The following is an 18,112-nucleotide window of genomic DNA, read 5'->3' as shown; positions in this document are numbered from 1 at the left end:
AAGAGATCTAAGATAGAGAGAGACAATGATTTCTGTTGTGAATGGAGTGGTCACAGATTATGAAAATTTTTATCATGGTAGAGGTCCGTCCAACCAACAAAAGGTATGTGAGGCTTTATTAACTTTTTGATATGTGGATAAGTGGGGTCATTTATCTATTTTAAAGAAAAAATGCTATCACTAACAAGAGAGAGAAAATATATTTACACAATAAATTGAGTTGAACAAATATTAAAAAATGCAAGAGAAATGATATGTGCATTTGATGCTTTTCTTTTTTAATTGTTAATATTATATTAATTTTGAGATTATATTGGATCTGTTTTCATTATTGTAGTTTATGTTAGTTTGAAGAATTTTTATAAACCTAGAACAAAAATAACAAAAAGTAAAATAAATTGTATAATTAATATCAATCCCATCAGAAATAATACATTTCACTAAATATATAATAATAAATAAAAATGATTGTGGATCCACATTTTATACTTGTTGAAAAATTAATTTTTGAATTTTCTTTCCTAATATTTTTAAATAAAAGGATGGTAAATCAAAACTACATATTGTGACGTTCAAACTGAATCTGTAATTTTTTATTTTTGTTGATGTTAGAAAAAATGTTGCACCAATGGTGAATAGAAATAAAGACTAATTTTTCAGATCTTGATTTTCTCTCTAAATCTAGCCATCTTTAACTTAAATAAATCATTATTTTAAAAAATTAAACGAATTCCACAAAATTTTAAGTACTATTTTATAAAAAAAAAGTAAAATTAAAAGTAGAAAAGTAACTGTGATGAAAACAAAAATACAAATTATATTACGTAGAAAAAAATACCATATCAAAATAAATTTATCAAACCAACATATAACTACGTAACATATTTAATATAATCTCAAAATAAAAGAAGAAGTAAACTCACGTTTTAATTTCCCTTACATTTTTTTATATATGTTCAATTCAATTTATTGTGTAAATATATTTTATGTCTCTTGTTAGTGATAGCATTATATATGACCCACTTATTCATGTGTCAAAAAGTTAATGAAGCCTCACCACTTTTTGTTGGTTGTGCCTCAACCATATTAAAAAATTTCACAGATCATAATCCACGCCCTAAAGGCAAGGTCACTTTCCAAAAAAAGGATAGACTGCAAATTGGTCTCTGTATTTTTGTTAGTAGGCACCTTTTTTTAGTGCAGCAACTGACGGTAGATGCAACTAGAGTCTCATCACTTTTGCTGCGAAAAGACTTCACGACTGAATTTCTCTTACTGTAGAATTTGATGGCTGCAGTCACCGCACAAAGTTTTTTTTATCTCTTCTTACTCCAATCCACATTATTGTGCTAGATGGATTACATAAGTGCGAGATGGAATGGTGAGTTATCAAATTCATTTTTGTTATTTTTTGGACAAGTAATATCCTACAAAAGTCATTTTTTTCTATTAGGATAACAAAGTTATAACTCAAGTATCGCATTTTGACTCGGAAAATAGAAAACACACTTGACATAGTATATCATATTCATTTCAAGGTAGAGCTTTAATGGCTGAAGGAGGAGGTAAATAATGATTTTACATAATTAAGAAATTGGGATTAAGCAACAACATTTACAATGAAATTAAGATATACTCATTAGTTGTACCATGTAACTAGATTTTGTAAATCGTTATATCATTAAATGTGAATGTTTGTCTGCTCTTCAATTAGCTTATAGTATCTCTTGGAGAGATGATTGTGTTCTCAGTTAAATGCATTATATTATTCAATATGAGTCCATGACATGTAAAATATTTGTTGAATAGTTGTATAATTTTGCTGTCTAAAAATAGACTTTAAGAAAATATTTTCATAAATTGAATGACCTTTGAGTGCAAAACCAAAGAAGATTATACATGCAGCAGTTGATGTGTGAAAATAGCAAAAGGCTTCAATAGTTCGTCTTTTGAAGAGAAAAAGAGAATACTGTTGGCCGAATTTGTTGACAATTTACTTTGAGTTACCCAACAGAATCATTACCTAAGCGGATTCTGTTCGAGTTTACTAAGATTTTTGAAGCTCTTATATATCAAATAATAATTTACGAACGCTACATAAGTCGTCATCTGCTCATCAGGGAAAGTAAGCTATCTTTCTTTGAAGCTTCTTCCTGGGTAGGACAAGAGGAAAAAATGGACTGCATATAATAATTCTTGTGATTTTAATTTGAGGATCTTACGTGGCTAGCAAATTCTTTAATCGCGTTGCACTGAATAATCATTTTTTTTAAATAGTAACATCACTATTTATATTATTTTTTATTATAAAATTTATTTAGCTAAACATAGGCATAGTATAGTGGTATTGATGACATAAATTTTGACGTAATTCTCATTGTTTTTTATATTTGTTGAAACAAAACGGTTAAGAGTTACGATAGCTTTTTAGGGGTTATTGACCTTAATTTTATTTATTATATATGTAGCCACCAGAATTTATGGAGAGAGGGCTCCAGTCTTTCAACTTGTGCTAACAAAAAAGCCAAACCAGTAAGGCAAAAGCCGACACGATCCTTTTTCTATCAATTTTCATCTAGTTATTTCAGTTGGTTTTAGCTGTATGCTAACGTTTTTAATAGAGAAGTCGATAAAACGACACACATATTACTGCTCAAAAAGGGGTAAAGCTAATCTTTTATTCTTTGACGTTATTGCATTCACATGAAAATCGTAGATGGATAAACAAATATCTCATTGGACGGTTATAACTTTATCGCACAAAAATTGTTGAACGATAAATCAACTCAATTTTAACTAAAGTTAATATGTCATGAACTCAACAAAAAATAAAGATTATTTACTACTAAATATAATTATTTGATAGTCTTAATTTATAATTAAACATCGACGAATAAATTATTGGGACATTTAAAGGAAAGAAAAGAGCAAGTTCCTTCCAATTAATTGAGACATTTGGTATCTAATCAAATTTCTACTTCTTCTTTGGTTCCATTGAGTCTTTACAAAGCTCTACCCCACCTCTTTTTATTAGCCTCTTCCAAATCCCACTTTGTCTCTTCTCACTTTACACGTGGCATATAATAAGTATATAGTATATAGTATTAATACTAATTAGAAACTCCCTATCTATGGTTGCCCTTTTTGTTCCTGTTTAAAGAATTGTTTAACTATAAGTATAAATTCCTTGTGAAATTTATTTAAAATGTCTAAAAGTTTGAGTCCGTCAACATAATTATTAAATGAAAATATCTAAAACTCACTAGTAGGTTTAAGAAAATCAAATTTTAAAGTTAGTAACTTCATACGCTGATTTTTCAACTTTAATCTTGTAAGAGAAATTAATCTTAAAACGACTAAATTTATAAAAGTGAATAAACTTTGAGTGGTCCTTAAATTAGCTATCTGTGTAAACCCCGTGTGAGACTTATCAGTCTGATCCGTCGATTCATAGCTTTAAACTTTGAAATAATATATACGAAAAAGTTAAAAAGAACATAATTGGCATATATGAAAGAATAAGAATAAAAGACTGGACCTAGAATCAAATATTCTAGGGAATAATGGTCAGTAATTGAATGTGCAATATTAGAGCTGAATATAATTTTTGGATATTTTGTAAGAATAATTCTACCATCTCCATCAATCTTAATTAATAATTATATCGTTGCATGATAGACAAGTAAAATGTTAAAATGAAATAGACATATCATTAAGATTAAATGGGATCTTTCACTTTACTTGAATAGACATATCATTCATTACATATATTAATATTTATGTGTATAAAATAAAATAGTCCATTTTAATTTTTTTTGACAATGATAGGTACTCTCAAAGCAAAGTGATTCTGTAAGCTAAGTTATGATCCCAATTTAATATTCTGAATTTAATCTCCATCGTTTAATAAACTTTGTTAAAAGTATTAGATTGTACGGGTCCCATGTATGATTAAGATAAACTTCCCTTTTTTCAAAATGCAAATTCCTTCAAATCAAGATATTGTTCCAACGAGAAAGGATCTGAAACTATATATCATGACGTTTTATTTGTTATACAGTTCGAAAAATACCTACATATTCAAAGTCAATTACGATTTATTTATTTATTTGGTCTAACAAATGTTAGATTAATATTTAGAAATTGTAAAATGAAAAGTATTACTCCATCCGTCAATTTTTTTTGACATGTTAAGCTTTTCAAAAATCGATTAATTTGACTAATTTTCAAAGTTAAATTAAATTATGTTAATTCAATATTTTAAACATAAAATTTAGATATTCAAAAACTATACGAAAAGTACTATAAATTGCAAATTTTTTGCATATCAATATGATGAAAAAATACATCGTAAAATGTTAGACAATTTTTTTATAATTTAACTTTTAAAAAAATAATATTACAGTAATTAAAAGTGGACGAAGATAATATACTTAAATAGCATGAAGCGCTAGGTATAATTTAACCAAACATGAGGAAAAAGAAGAAATACTTTTTCCCCTTTACTAAATATACCCTATAATTCTTTAGCATGTATTGACATATTTTATATGTATATGCAATGCATAGACGACATATATTTTGAATAAATAAGACATGATGGATATATAAATATAATATAATATAATATAATTTAGCAGAAAAAATGACAGATGAATAAAAGAAAGGGACGTTATAAATTTGTTGTTATCCTTTCAGAAAAAGTCAAAGAGATAGTCAAGGGTATGGAGGACTAATTATCTACTATGGTGCCATGCTTTCTGTTTCAGTAATCTCTTTATTTATTTTTTTGGTGTTTTGCACATATTATCATTCCCCCCTTTACCAAATTCACGACATAGTGACTTATCTATATCCCAAGAGATGAGATTTCATACAAGATATAGGTAATTATTTGTTTATTTATTATTGATGGAGCTAGGTCGCTCAATGAGCATGTAATTGTTGACAAAAAAACATTATCATGATTAAAAACTAATTTTTGAGAACATAAATAAATAATTAAAAGTGTATTTTTTTTCTAATATTGATTAAACTTTAAGATAAGAAGTCATATATACACTCCAACATAAAATTAAAACCATCCATTTCAATTTTTTGGTTTACCTGATGTTAAGGCGCCATATATGTTATGTTGTTTACACTCGAGTTATCATGTCTAGAGTCATGTAATTGGGTGTCAAAAATTCTCACATCAATTCTTAACGAGTAATTTACGATCTCTTCGTATTTGAGATTTAGCTAGAAATCAAGGTCCTTTTATAGTGCAAGCAAAGGGTTCTTTTTGTACATGTTAAATAAAATAGTGTCGACAAAAGCAATGAAGCATCCGCAGAGCCTTGTATGATTAAAAAAAAAAGTCTAACAGTAATCTTTTCGAACATGTTAATTAAATAAAATATAGGGGATAAATTCCTAAAATGAAGAAGATCAGAAATCACAGCGTGATTCCAACGCGTAAAGTTAATTATTCGTATAATTTTTAGTAGATTCAATTCTAGCACAATTTGAATACTCATAAACTCTAAACGGCGCACTCCATCATATATGTAATTATATTTGATAACTCCATGTCCAGGAATAAAAATATTAGAAATGGAACAAGTCCATTGTTTGTATGAGTTTAAGTTATATATATTACTAGTACAAGAATATTTTCACACTATCAGGTGTTATGTATAGAGTTAAACTTCTTTAAAATATATAATTTGTAATCGATCTTGATAATAAAACATGTCATCTGCTATCACAAGTAAATGTAGCCTATAAGCGTAAAAAATTATTCTCATTCCGCGGATATTAGTTAAACTAAGAACACATGTCACATGCAATGGACCCTAAACCATCATCCAAAATGCTCCCTTGTCTCCCCTTTAATCTCGTTTAAAATGTGTATAATCCTGCATTTATGCTAGGGTTTGTAGAATTCTCAAGGGACACATCCACCACCTAAACCTTGTTAAAATATATATTATCTTTAGCTTTTAATTAATTAGGCAAAATCATAGTCAAACACTTAGATGCATGCATATGTATATTACAATGAAACATTCAAATCTTGTTCATTTAATGATTCACTTATTTTAACACAATTGTTCCTTCAAAACCACCTAGCTGGCAATTGAGCCTCACATGCATGCTTTAATTTTCTCGTAGTTAAGTTTGTATTAGCAAGGAAATTTGATTAATAAGCGCACTGTCGTGTTTAGTTTACGTGTTTAATCACTCTACCAATAAAAATCTTTTGAATAATATTCGATCCAAATTTCAAGCCACTTGGACATGACATGATTATAATTTTAGAGACATTTAAGGAGAGACAAGGGACGGCCATGTTGAGTGTGAACATGGCTAAAATCATGATAAATTAAATCAAAGGCCACATTGAGGATAGCTAGGAATATAGATGATTGCTAGATGAAGTACAGCGTACAAAGAAAACGAATGGTAGTGATCAACTATATATATATATGCATTATATTGCAATTATATACTTCTTAGAAAGAAATCGATTGCTCATCTGTCATTGTACACATGAATTGTCATTTCGCTTGATGGATGCTTGAAAATCGTTAATATTGAGTCGTTGATATCAGAGCAAGCAGGGGTCTCAAACTCAAATAATATTACTATTGTTTTTGTCAAATATAGATGTCCACGTGTTGTAGTCATTAAAAACAATATAATCACATTGCATGAGAGATCGCTAATAAATTAATGTCGGTCACAACTTAGATAACTCAAAAAACAGATAGAGTATCAAATTTAAGGACGCACTAATACCTCTCTTATGAAATTTCTTTCGCATCACTTGGCAAAATGGATCTAGAAAAGCAAATTGATTCTCTTAAAAATTTAAGAGCACACTAATGCCTCTCTTAGGAGAATTTTTTTGCTTCACTCGATAAATGGATCTAGAAAAACGAACTTGATTCTCTTACGAGTTCAATGACATAAATTAAGTAAACTAAAGTGTATCATTTTTAAAATTTAAATTTTTAGATGAAACGATCCCGTATTTTAATAGGTTGTTGAATGATATATGGGTGGGAGGAAGAGACATGGTGCATAATCTTGGGGATTTGGCTAAGCCAAGGCCCTTACCCTAGTGTCGGAAACTAGGCGTACAAGAGCCCAAAAGCAAACAAAAATGCAGTTTAAATTAAAACTATATAATATAAATGTAGATATGACAGGTCCTTCCTGTTACAAGTAATGTAATGTATATTCATTTCAATGTATAGCTAATTCCAAAGTAGAAACCAAATCCTTACTATATCCATCTGTCTTGTGTTTCCTCTAGGCCTAGCTACCCCGACACAGTAAGCTGTACAGCACCTATCTTATAGACATTGCCTGCTTTAATTTTACATATTTCAAAATTTTATTATATATACATGTTGTGCTAGTAAATTAGTTTAATTAATGCATTAACTATATATATATATTGTCTATGACTGATTTGACTTGTAATATAAAATCTTGTTTACTTTCCTATGGTTCGGATAATAAAAAGCTACTAGTTGATCATTAATCTATAAATTCCCTTTTATCCACCTATAATAAAGAGGGGACGCATAAGGTTTATATTTATTCTCTAAATTAAATGACACAAATCGTTATTGTAGGTGATGTATGATTATACCACAAAAGCATACCTTAGAAGTCATTTACATTTCTATTTACTATATATGGTATATTCTTATAAAATAAAACAGAACTGAAGAATTTACGTTCGATATTTCTCTAATATATCTCTATTTTACGACGATTACCCTCGTTTGGGGATGGTCAAGGTCATGCGATGCCAACATCAATGAGAAATACAGTGCATTTGTTGTAATTGTGTTTTTTACCATCAGTTATTGCACTTCACCTATGAAGACTATTTTTGCTTTGGAATATGGATTTAAAATATATATAAACAGAAAATGCAAAAACGTCATAAAAATCACGTGTAAAAATTGTTGTGCAAGTATTGTCACATCATGATTAACTTACTTTATAATTTATGACCACATTTAAATACAAAAAATATTTAAAGTTTTTTACTCAAACTAAATACAGTAAAACCTCTCAAAATTAATATAATTGGGACCATAAAGTATTATTAATTTCTAGAGATATTATATAATCGATAAATTAATAATTATTAATTTACAGAGTGTTTTGAGATTCAACCTTGTGACGCTTCGATAATAAGAGTTTTTCAAGATGTATTATCACAACCGATATTGCCGTAGGATATTAGAAGGATATGAAGTGGGACATGAAACCGATCCACGAAAAATTAATGTTTTGAATGCTATCAATTTTGCAATTCTGTCTTGGACGACAAGTGTTCAGCAAGAGACAACAACAAATTGTTGTCGACACTACAAAATTTGTTCGGAGGATGAAATCTTAGAGAATTTGAATGAACCCGCTAGTGAAAACGTCATTCATTAACTTGAAGTCATGATTAATGATCTCAGTTACCACAATAAAATGGACGGCAATAACCTATTGGATTATCCAGGTGAAAATGATACATATTCAGAGGTCCAGAGCTTAGACGAAATTGTGGATACGATAAAAAAAAATATTGATGATGAAGTTGTAGATGATACAATACATTTGAAACCAGTTACGCGTAAGAAAACACTTATCGTATATAGACTCTTCACAATTTTATGGTGTAGTTCGAAAAGATAACACCGAAACTTTTGGATGCAATAAGAAAAATTTGAGATGAACTTCAACTAGATTTAAAAGTTTAACAAAAAAATAAAACATAATAGAATCATATTTCACTAAATTGTCTTAAATATATTTGTACTTTTAAATAATTATTAATTAATAATATTAATGGGACCATGTATTTATATAGGGGTCTTCTGAAAATATATTATCTTATCATCTTATTCGAATAAGTGATTTTTTTTATTGGCTCAAGTCGAGACCGGAGGAAAATATTATCTTAAAGAGATTATTAATTTACCGAGTATTAATTTGGTGAGATTTTATTGTATCCGACGTTTTAAATTATGTAATCAGACCCCCCCTCCGCCCCCCGCCCCCCCAGATTTCGAACAGATATATATAGTTGAATAATTCTTCTTCATGTTATAATAACTACTTTAACTACTCTAATATAGGTGCAATGGATTAAATAACTGTATCGCCATCTGCCAAATTAACATAAGATTTGGGTAAGCGTAAAAGACCTCTGAGAGTAAAGTAAAGTAAAGCAAATTTGAAGTATTATGTTTAGTGGCTCAAAACATGTATTATTCTATGCTCTATCGGTCTAATATTAGTTGTGCATATTACTAAAAAATAATCATTCTTAAGTATTTGTCAATTTTTACAAATCCAAAGAAAAATAGTTATTTATTTTTGGAAAATTGTACATAATGACAAACTATTAATTCAAATTAAATGGTATAATCACACTTTGATTTAATTGTGTCCTGTAGCAAACTGTTTGCCAACGCCTCTCTCCCTCAAACTCTCGCTCGCCACTCTCCTCTCTCGCTCACTCTCTCTGTGCTCGCCTCTCTCGCTTTATACACAGAAGTGTATAAATTGCGTTTGTTTGTATAAATAGCAAGAGAAAATTGTATATACACATGCAAATACATATATATTCGTCCTATACACTTATAATTATACAATAAAAATATTCCCCTGCCCAGTTTTATGCTTGTATAATGTATAATTTATGTTTGTCAACGATTTATACAAACGAGAGACTAACAACAATTTATACAAATGGCCTGCCAGCGAAATTATACAATTCTGAAGAGGAGCCAACGAATTATACAATTGCTTCTTTTTGTATATATGTATAGCGAATTATACATATATATGTTTGCTATGGAGCGCAATTATGCAAACTTTGCTATAGCATACAAATATGATTTTTTTGTTTGCTATATGTGAAAGTTTCTCTTTATTTTTTTATACCTACAATTATTATTTTTTGAAATTATAAATATGTTTGCAAAATTCTAAATAGAAATCTTCAAAGTGAATTAGTAAATTTTTTCTCTTGAATTATGATTTTTTTTAAAATGTATAAAATACTATAAACTATAATTTTTCGCATATCAATATGATGAAATAATATATCTTAAACTATTAATCAAACTTCTTATTATTTAACTCTAAAAAAGAATTTTATATACACTAAAAAAAAAACGATATAAGTAACTAATATAGAAAAAAGAGAGTATAACCAATATAAAAGGAAGGGAGTAGTAATTGAATAGTATTCCTTCCGTCCCATTTTATATATCACATTTTTACTTTGTACTTGTATTAAGAAATGATGTAACTTTACCTTTCTACCCTTATTTAATGTTTTTCTTAAGTTAACTTCATAATAAATGATGAATACATTTTCAAGATTAATTAACTACTCTATCAAGGATATAATAGACAAAATATGATAATTTATGCATAAATTTTATAAAATGACAAGTATTGTGGTTCAACTATTTATACAAATAGATGATAAATAAAATGAGACGGAGAAAGTATTTTAATACTCCCATTATTTGAGCAGATAAAGAAGTGTTGCCCTTTATGGTGGGTCAAAATTGAAGGTCTCGATGACAAAAGACCCTGTCTGATACCAACTACAGAAAGTCATGGCCAAGTCACCATCTTTTTTAACAAGCCCTAGGGATAAACAAATCCCATATTTCACCAATATTTTACTACAGTATAACAAAGCAGCAGATCAAAAGGGTTAGTTAAATTATTAAACTAAAAGTCTGTTTCTCCGATTTTTAAATTTTTGCTTATTTTTAAAATGTGTTTGCATTTGTGGGTGACTAAATCACTTTGCAAATACATCTTTGTAATATTACAACAATAATCTGTTTATGCTGCTACACCCAAAAATACTTAATTTTTAATCTAAAAACTTGACCGAATATCTCAACTCTTCAAGAAAAAGTATTGTTTTTTTTTTCAAACACTTTTAAGCTTTGTAGAAACTTGGTCAAATATGTAGTCGAAAATATAATCAAAGTTATTTGACTAAACTTTTTTAAAAAACTATAAAAATCTTGTTTGAAGTTGAAATAATAGACCAACTTAATAAACAAAACATTTATTTGAAACAAAAAAGTAAAGCTAGTTATAAAATTAAACCAAATTATTAATGCCTCGAGCCACACCACCAACTAACTAATTGAGTCAATTCGTTCAAACCATCTTTTTATTCCACCAACAGACTTTGACACACAAGAATCTTACATTAACCCACCTTGTCAACTAAAAGTCCCCTTTGACCACGACAATTAGCAGCATAATTGTGATCATGTTAAGTACATTAACCAAAGTAAATATTTCCACCCTAATTATAATTAATTAATATGATTAGGCAATTAGTTAGGTATGGTTACACTACTAGCTAGGGTTTGGAAATATATATTTAAGCATGTGGGGAAGGGACATTGCATTATATGAGGAGTTATTTGTTTAAGAATGACCCTACAAACTTCATTGTGCTTCGTGTTCATTTGACAATCTTAATATGATTGGCCTAAAAGCTTATGTACGGACATTTAGTTAGATTATGTAAAAGGCAACAAGATCCCTCCCATTATTATAACGAGGCTTTTGTCTCTAATTGTTTCTTTTTTCTTCTTTCTTTCTATCGCTAACTTTTTTTTTCTTTAAATTATTTTAGTGTAGTAGCTCTATGAAGAGCATATAAACATTTTGGTGAAATTTGGATCTTCTATTATTTAAATGTAGCGTGAGGTTGCATAGCTCTAATTCTAACGCGGAAAGTTTTTTTTTTGTTAAGAAAATTGATCAAATAATTAGAATGACTAACGGAACACCAAAAACTTACTCATGATCTCTGGGTGATTAGTCATCAAAAACAACGATGAGAAACCAATTATATTGTGCAAATAATTATGTTAAGAAAATGAATTTTGAATCTTATTACGCTGAACTTCAAAAGTCAATGTTGAAAGACATGTTGTCTCACGTCTCCTTATATGATTGGACAATTTTGTTTTAGGGGTTGAGTACCGAAAATCCATTTAACACTCCGCTAACTATGTGGGAATCTAAGTATTTCATTAGCTTTGACTCTGGTTGTTAATTAATTATTAGTTATATATGTGTAGATCGATCTTCCTTGCAAATCTTGTGATTAACAGTTGTTAGTCTAATGTTGATTTAATGGAATCTCTCCTTGTCTTGTGGAGAACCATTCAAATTGAACAAACAACCTTTGTGGTCCTACGTTAATTGAACTGTGTTGTCGTGGTTGACTGATTGCTAATCCTTTCAACGATAATTATGTGGCTGAATTATATGACAATCTGTCTTGAAATTAAACATTAATCAAACATCGACACGATCAAAACCATATTTTCATTTCTTTATCTTTCCACAAGTTTTGTGGGATTAATCATTAACAATAGTAAGAACAAACGAAGACTTAACTATCAAAGACAAATTCTCGTTAATAATGTGTTAATCATAATTATTTTACTTAATTAGTCATTATCAATCGTCATCGTTACATCCTGCGATGCTCATTTCCCATATAACTAACGAAGATTCTTTTCCCCCCCCGCATATTCAGTGAGAGTACTAGTTTAAGATATTCTTTTAGTTTATAATTTTTTTTAAAAAAATATAAAAAATAATGGGCTGCGCTTTTAAATATTGAAAAAATCTCTTGAGTTATCTTTTATTGATTCGAAATCTCTAATAACAGTTTCACAGTGGTCCATGGACGTGATACAAAAATAAATAAATTGATCTAGTATTTATATGATCTTCAAAATTGACTAACGATAGGCAAGAATATCTCAAGGCTAGTTTCATGATTAGCATATTTCGAAAATTCACTTTATTCTAATATTCCAATTATTTCCTTTAGTCGTCCAACAGTAATTGGGAATATATAGGTAGTATTCTATTTTACCATTTTGACTACCAAAGTTTCATTGAAAATAGAAAAAAAAAAGTGAAAGAACCTTTGTAATAATTCGTCTAAATAAAGATTTGAAGGGACAAACTTATTGTTGTTCATTAATCAAGTTGGTAGAGATGGAACACTGTTGACTTTAAAATAACAAATTATGAGATTAATCAAAGTGTAAAGATATGACATCACGTAAAGTATATTGACATTGACAAAATCACTTTTAAGAACACTATACATATACTCTTAGTTTTTAATAGGAGTAATTCTTTACGCCTATGAATTCTTCAACTTTTTTGCTTTAATTTTGAGAATCTTCACACTAAGTTTACTACTTTATACCTTTAGATTTAAAAATGAAAAATTGTCAAATTAGCCTTTAGGCCTAACTCAGAGCCTAAAAAGAGATTAGGATTCTATTCATTCATATTAATGTAGGTTTAAGAGTATTTCCGCCCTTACAATTGTCTGATTTCCTAGGGTCCATATCGAGTCTGTCTTTGACACCGTGTCAAATTAGATTTTGAGTCTAATGCACAATTCAAAAGCTAGCTAGAAAAAAATAAAGAATTCACCAAACCTTATTAGTTATAAATAACCTATGATTTCAATATTCATTCATAGGTGTGGGACATTTCATTCATCAAGAATAATAACAGAAGAAATGGGTAAAACTTTGTGGAATAAATTTAACCATAAAATTAAAGTGAAGATAAGTCATGCTTGGTGGGGTTGAGGGCTAACTTATTTTATGATCCCCCTTATGACTTCCAAATTAATTGAGATGAACGGTTCAAACTTCATCGTAGCATAACATTCATTTCCTTTCCCCTTCCCTTTTGGATTTTTTAAATATAAAAAAATTTATCTATGGAGTTCGTTGGGTCTTTTTTAAAAGTCCTTTCTGATATATTATATGCTTTTGATGAGTCTTCTTAAAATTAATTAATTACCAAGTCTTTTGTATTAATTTTTAATTTCTTCCTTTTTTATATAGAGATAAAGTGGGCTTTTAATGATATCTAATAGGCATCAATTTCATGATAAAATAGACGAATGTCCCATGAAAATATAAAGAGGTACATATGTATGTTAGATGCATCTGCGTAGTCATTCTTAGGGAATAAATAATTCTACGATGATTTAAACGAATCTCTCTTCCTTTAATTTTGTAACATATAAAATGTTTTTATAATTAATGTACCTTCATTATTCACAGGTGGTTGGTTGTGGTTTGCTTTGATTTTGGTTCTCTTTTTGGAAAATGAAGTGTGTGGTGGGATTTGATTTAGGGATAATAAGTTTTGAAAAAATAGTTTGAAATTTAAAGAAAGAAAAAACTCATCAATAGATAGAAAACATCTCAAACATATTTTTACATAAATAAAAAAAAGTTTAGAAAGATAATGCATTTTAAAACTTTATATGAATGGAGAAAATAAGAATGTTTTTTTTATATAAAAAAAATAAGGAAATTACTTACTAATTGCTTTCTTTTGTCTTCGAAGTTCGAACAACAAAAGTTCTGTTTAAGAACGAGTTCTTATTTTTGTAAAGTTATTATTAATTTTTGTTTTTGGTTAAACAAAACGAACAATCAAGATGTACTTTAATTTCACGTTAATTACTTAATTTGTGTATATGAATAAATATGGTCCCATATTCTCACAAGTCTCGATCAATATTAGATGCCTAACTTTGTCATTAATTTTTCTAGTGGTTAATTAATAAAACGTTATTTAATTAGTTAGTCAATATACCGGTGAAATTGATGTGAATCGGCCAATTATACAACTAGAATTATAACTTTTGTAATAGAATTTCGTAGTTTCCTTTCATTTTCTTTGAAGCTAAATGTGTCTTTAATTAATGCAGTCAATTACTTTTTTGTCATTATCAACTATACTTTTAAATTATGCCTTAGTTGGGAAATATCATAGCTAATATTAATTAATTAAAGTACACAATTTAGGATATGTGTGTTGTTGCATACAATCTTAATGTAAGACTCACAAAATTGATGGCTAACATTATATTTCATAGAAAATTTAGCCACAAAGAAGAAATGAAAATACTACATCTTGTGTTTGTTAAAATCGTTTTGGAAAAAGCTACCGTGGAAAGAAAACGTGTTACATAGTTGTACTTTTTCTTTGAAGATATACGAATGTTTCGTGAGTGAAGGAGTAAGACGCGGTAGTTTATTAAAAGTAGTTGATAACCATATATTAAACGATAATAAAATTAATTTCAATTTTTGGATAGAATTTTGTTGATCATTTCTTCAAAGAACTATGTAGTATTGATGTTTTTGTAACGGTTTTTATGTAATTATCATATTTATAATCACAGGGAGTAGACTGTCAAAGTATAATGCATGTCTTGCCTGATTTTAATTGGCATCAAATTTATCACAAATATTATATGATAGGGTTTTTTGTGATTAGTCAAACATTATTTTAATCACTTTTAAATTTAATTGAGATGTCACGACCTTAAATTTGGATTTAATAAAATGAATTATCTAGTCATACAGTCAAAATTAATCGTTCAACTTAAATGAACATGATTTTGATGCAATAAATTTTATGTGTTTACAAACCTTATTTTATATAAGGAAAAATAATGAGAATGTAATGCAACATAATTCTCTTCGATCAAACTTACTCGTTGTTTAACTAAACATAGATAATTCAAAATAAGCATTATTTAGCAAAATTAAATGTAATTAATATTAATTTTTATATTTTTACTCAAACGGTTGCAATTCTTGCCACGTCTTTTTAGTATTTTCAGGTCCGTTATGAATGGGCAGAAAACGTATTGGCAATTTATTCATGCCATTATCACGCATTATATATGGAGATGCATCATCCATCACTTTATTGATTTTTGTGCCACTTAAACCGTAAATTTATCATTTTCTACAAATCAAACGTTATTCCTATTTCGTCCTCCTACTTTTTAACACTACAAATCATGAGTTCTTCATAATTTAAATTAGGAAACAATTGTTATCAACAATCTGAAATTGTATTGAATAATATTTAAGAAACGAGTCTTCCGGAAAAAAAATCAAAGAATTAGAGAAAATGAACAAAAGTAAATTACAATAATAAAATATAAATTATATTAATGAAGTGTTTGCAACAAATTATAAAGTGACAGAAAATAAATTGTAATCACAAATAAAATATGAGGATACATATAACTTTATTGATAAATATTGCAGGTACAATTCCCTTCCTCTATGGAGTCTTCTCTCATAAGATTTATCCGAGGGTCGTTAGTGGCGGATTTTCCGAACTTAGATGATTTGGACTTGATTTTCATAATTAGAGGGTCATTAGTGGTGTATTTCTCGAACAAGGATGTTTTGGACTTGATCTTCATAATATGAGGGCCGTTAGTGACGTATTTCTCAAATTAAGATGATTTGGATTTGATATAAAGATATTCCATGAATTTGCAGAATATTTGACATTTCGATCCCTTTATGGAATTTTTGAGATGTCTTTTCAAAGGAATATAGTAGTCTTTATATAGGCATGAACTAGGGTTTAGGGTTGAATAACCTCCAATTGAGCATGTCTTGTAGAGTCTCAACTCGAATTGAGCATGTCTTGTAGAGTCCCACAAATTTTCAATGTCTACGTGAATATTTAGAAATGCAAATCTTTTTAAAAAAATTCTCAATGAATCGAAGGTTTTTAATAGCATATTTTTAAAACGTAGAATATTTGAACTTTCTTGTGAGGTATTTGATCTCTAGAAATATCGGACAACAACTTTAATAATAAATATAATATTTAATGTCTTGACCTCTTTACGATTATCTCATGAATTTATACGATTTTTTAAGTCTTGATCTCTTTATGAATACCCTCTAACTTTTTGGGACATTCGAGATATCTTTTAAAAGAGAGAACATGGTACTCATTATATAAGCATGAAGATTTCAAGATAGAGTAATCTCCAAAAACCTTAACAAAGATTGGACTCATCTTATAGAGTCTCACGAAATTTTAATGTCTACAATAACCTATTCACATTCATTAGATAGGGATAAAATATGTGCATACACCTTCTTCTTCTTTTTCTTTCAAATTTCAATTGTGAAATTATACTGAGCATTGATGATTTAGACTTTCTTGCAATTTATAATGAATCAACGAGGATTTTGACAAAGATAATATCTAATTTCTTGACTTATTTATGAATATATATCTCATGAGTATATAGGCTTTCAAGATCTTGATCTCTTTACGAATACTGTAGAATTTTTGAAAATATTTGAGATCTCTTTAAGAAAATATATCACTTTTTATATAAACATGAATTAAAATTTAGGATAGAATATCTCCAATTAAAATCTCACAAAATTTCGATATCTATAGCCACTTATCTACATTCATGAAATTGAGATAAAATCTACATAAGACACTACCTTTTAAGATTTCACTTCGGAATTACCTAAGCAGGTGGAGGATTTGAACTTCCTTACGATGCATTTGATCGCCAAGAGTATCAGGTGATCACAACTTTGACAAAAATAAAGTTTGATGTCTTGACCTCGTAATGATTATCCTATGTGTTAATTGGATTGAAGTCCATGATCTCTTTATGTTTACTCTAGAGATTTTTCGGATATTTGAAATTTCTCTTGAAGAGAATATGTTACTCTTAGAATCTGTTTGATATTATTGCTAAAATTTGCTTATTTTGAGAATCCCTTTAATAAAATATCTTTTTAGAAAAGTGCTTTTTGAAAAATAATAATAATTTGTATTTGGCTAATTTATTTGAAAAGTGCTTTTAATAAGCAAATTGTATTTGACTAAATTTTTTTACAAAGTGTTTTTAAGTGTTAAATTACAAAAAGGACAAGTATCAACATACTTTTAATATGAAAATTATTTTATAGATAGAAATTATTATAAATATATATTATTTAAAATTTGATCAAACTTTTATTTTTATTGAATTTAATTTACATATTCAATTATTCATCAATATTCTATATATAATAAGCTAGAATGCAAAGAGAATGCAAAGATTTTTATATCTATTTAGTTACATTCTAACTATCTTGTTAGCTTTCAACGAAAAGGAGTACTTCTTTTAAAAAGATTTTTATATCTATTTAGTTACATTCTAACTATCTTGTTA

This window comes from Solanum tuberosum, unplaced genomic scaffold (genome assembly GCF_000226075.1).
Source record: "Solanum tuberosum cultivar DM 1-3 516 R44 unplaced genomic scaffold, SolTub_3.0 scf00012, whole genome shotgun sequence".
Classification (NCBI taxonomy): domain Eukaryota; kingdom Viridiplantae; phylum Streptophyta; class Magnoliopsida; order Solanales; family Solanaceae; genus Solanum; species Solanum tuberosum.
The sequence above is the reverse complement of the archived record's forward strand: the minus strand, read 5'-3'. Positions refer to the sequence as shown.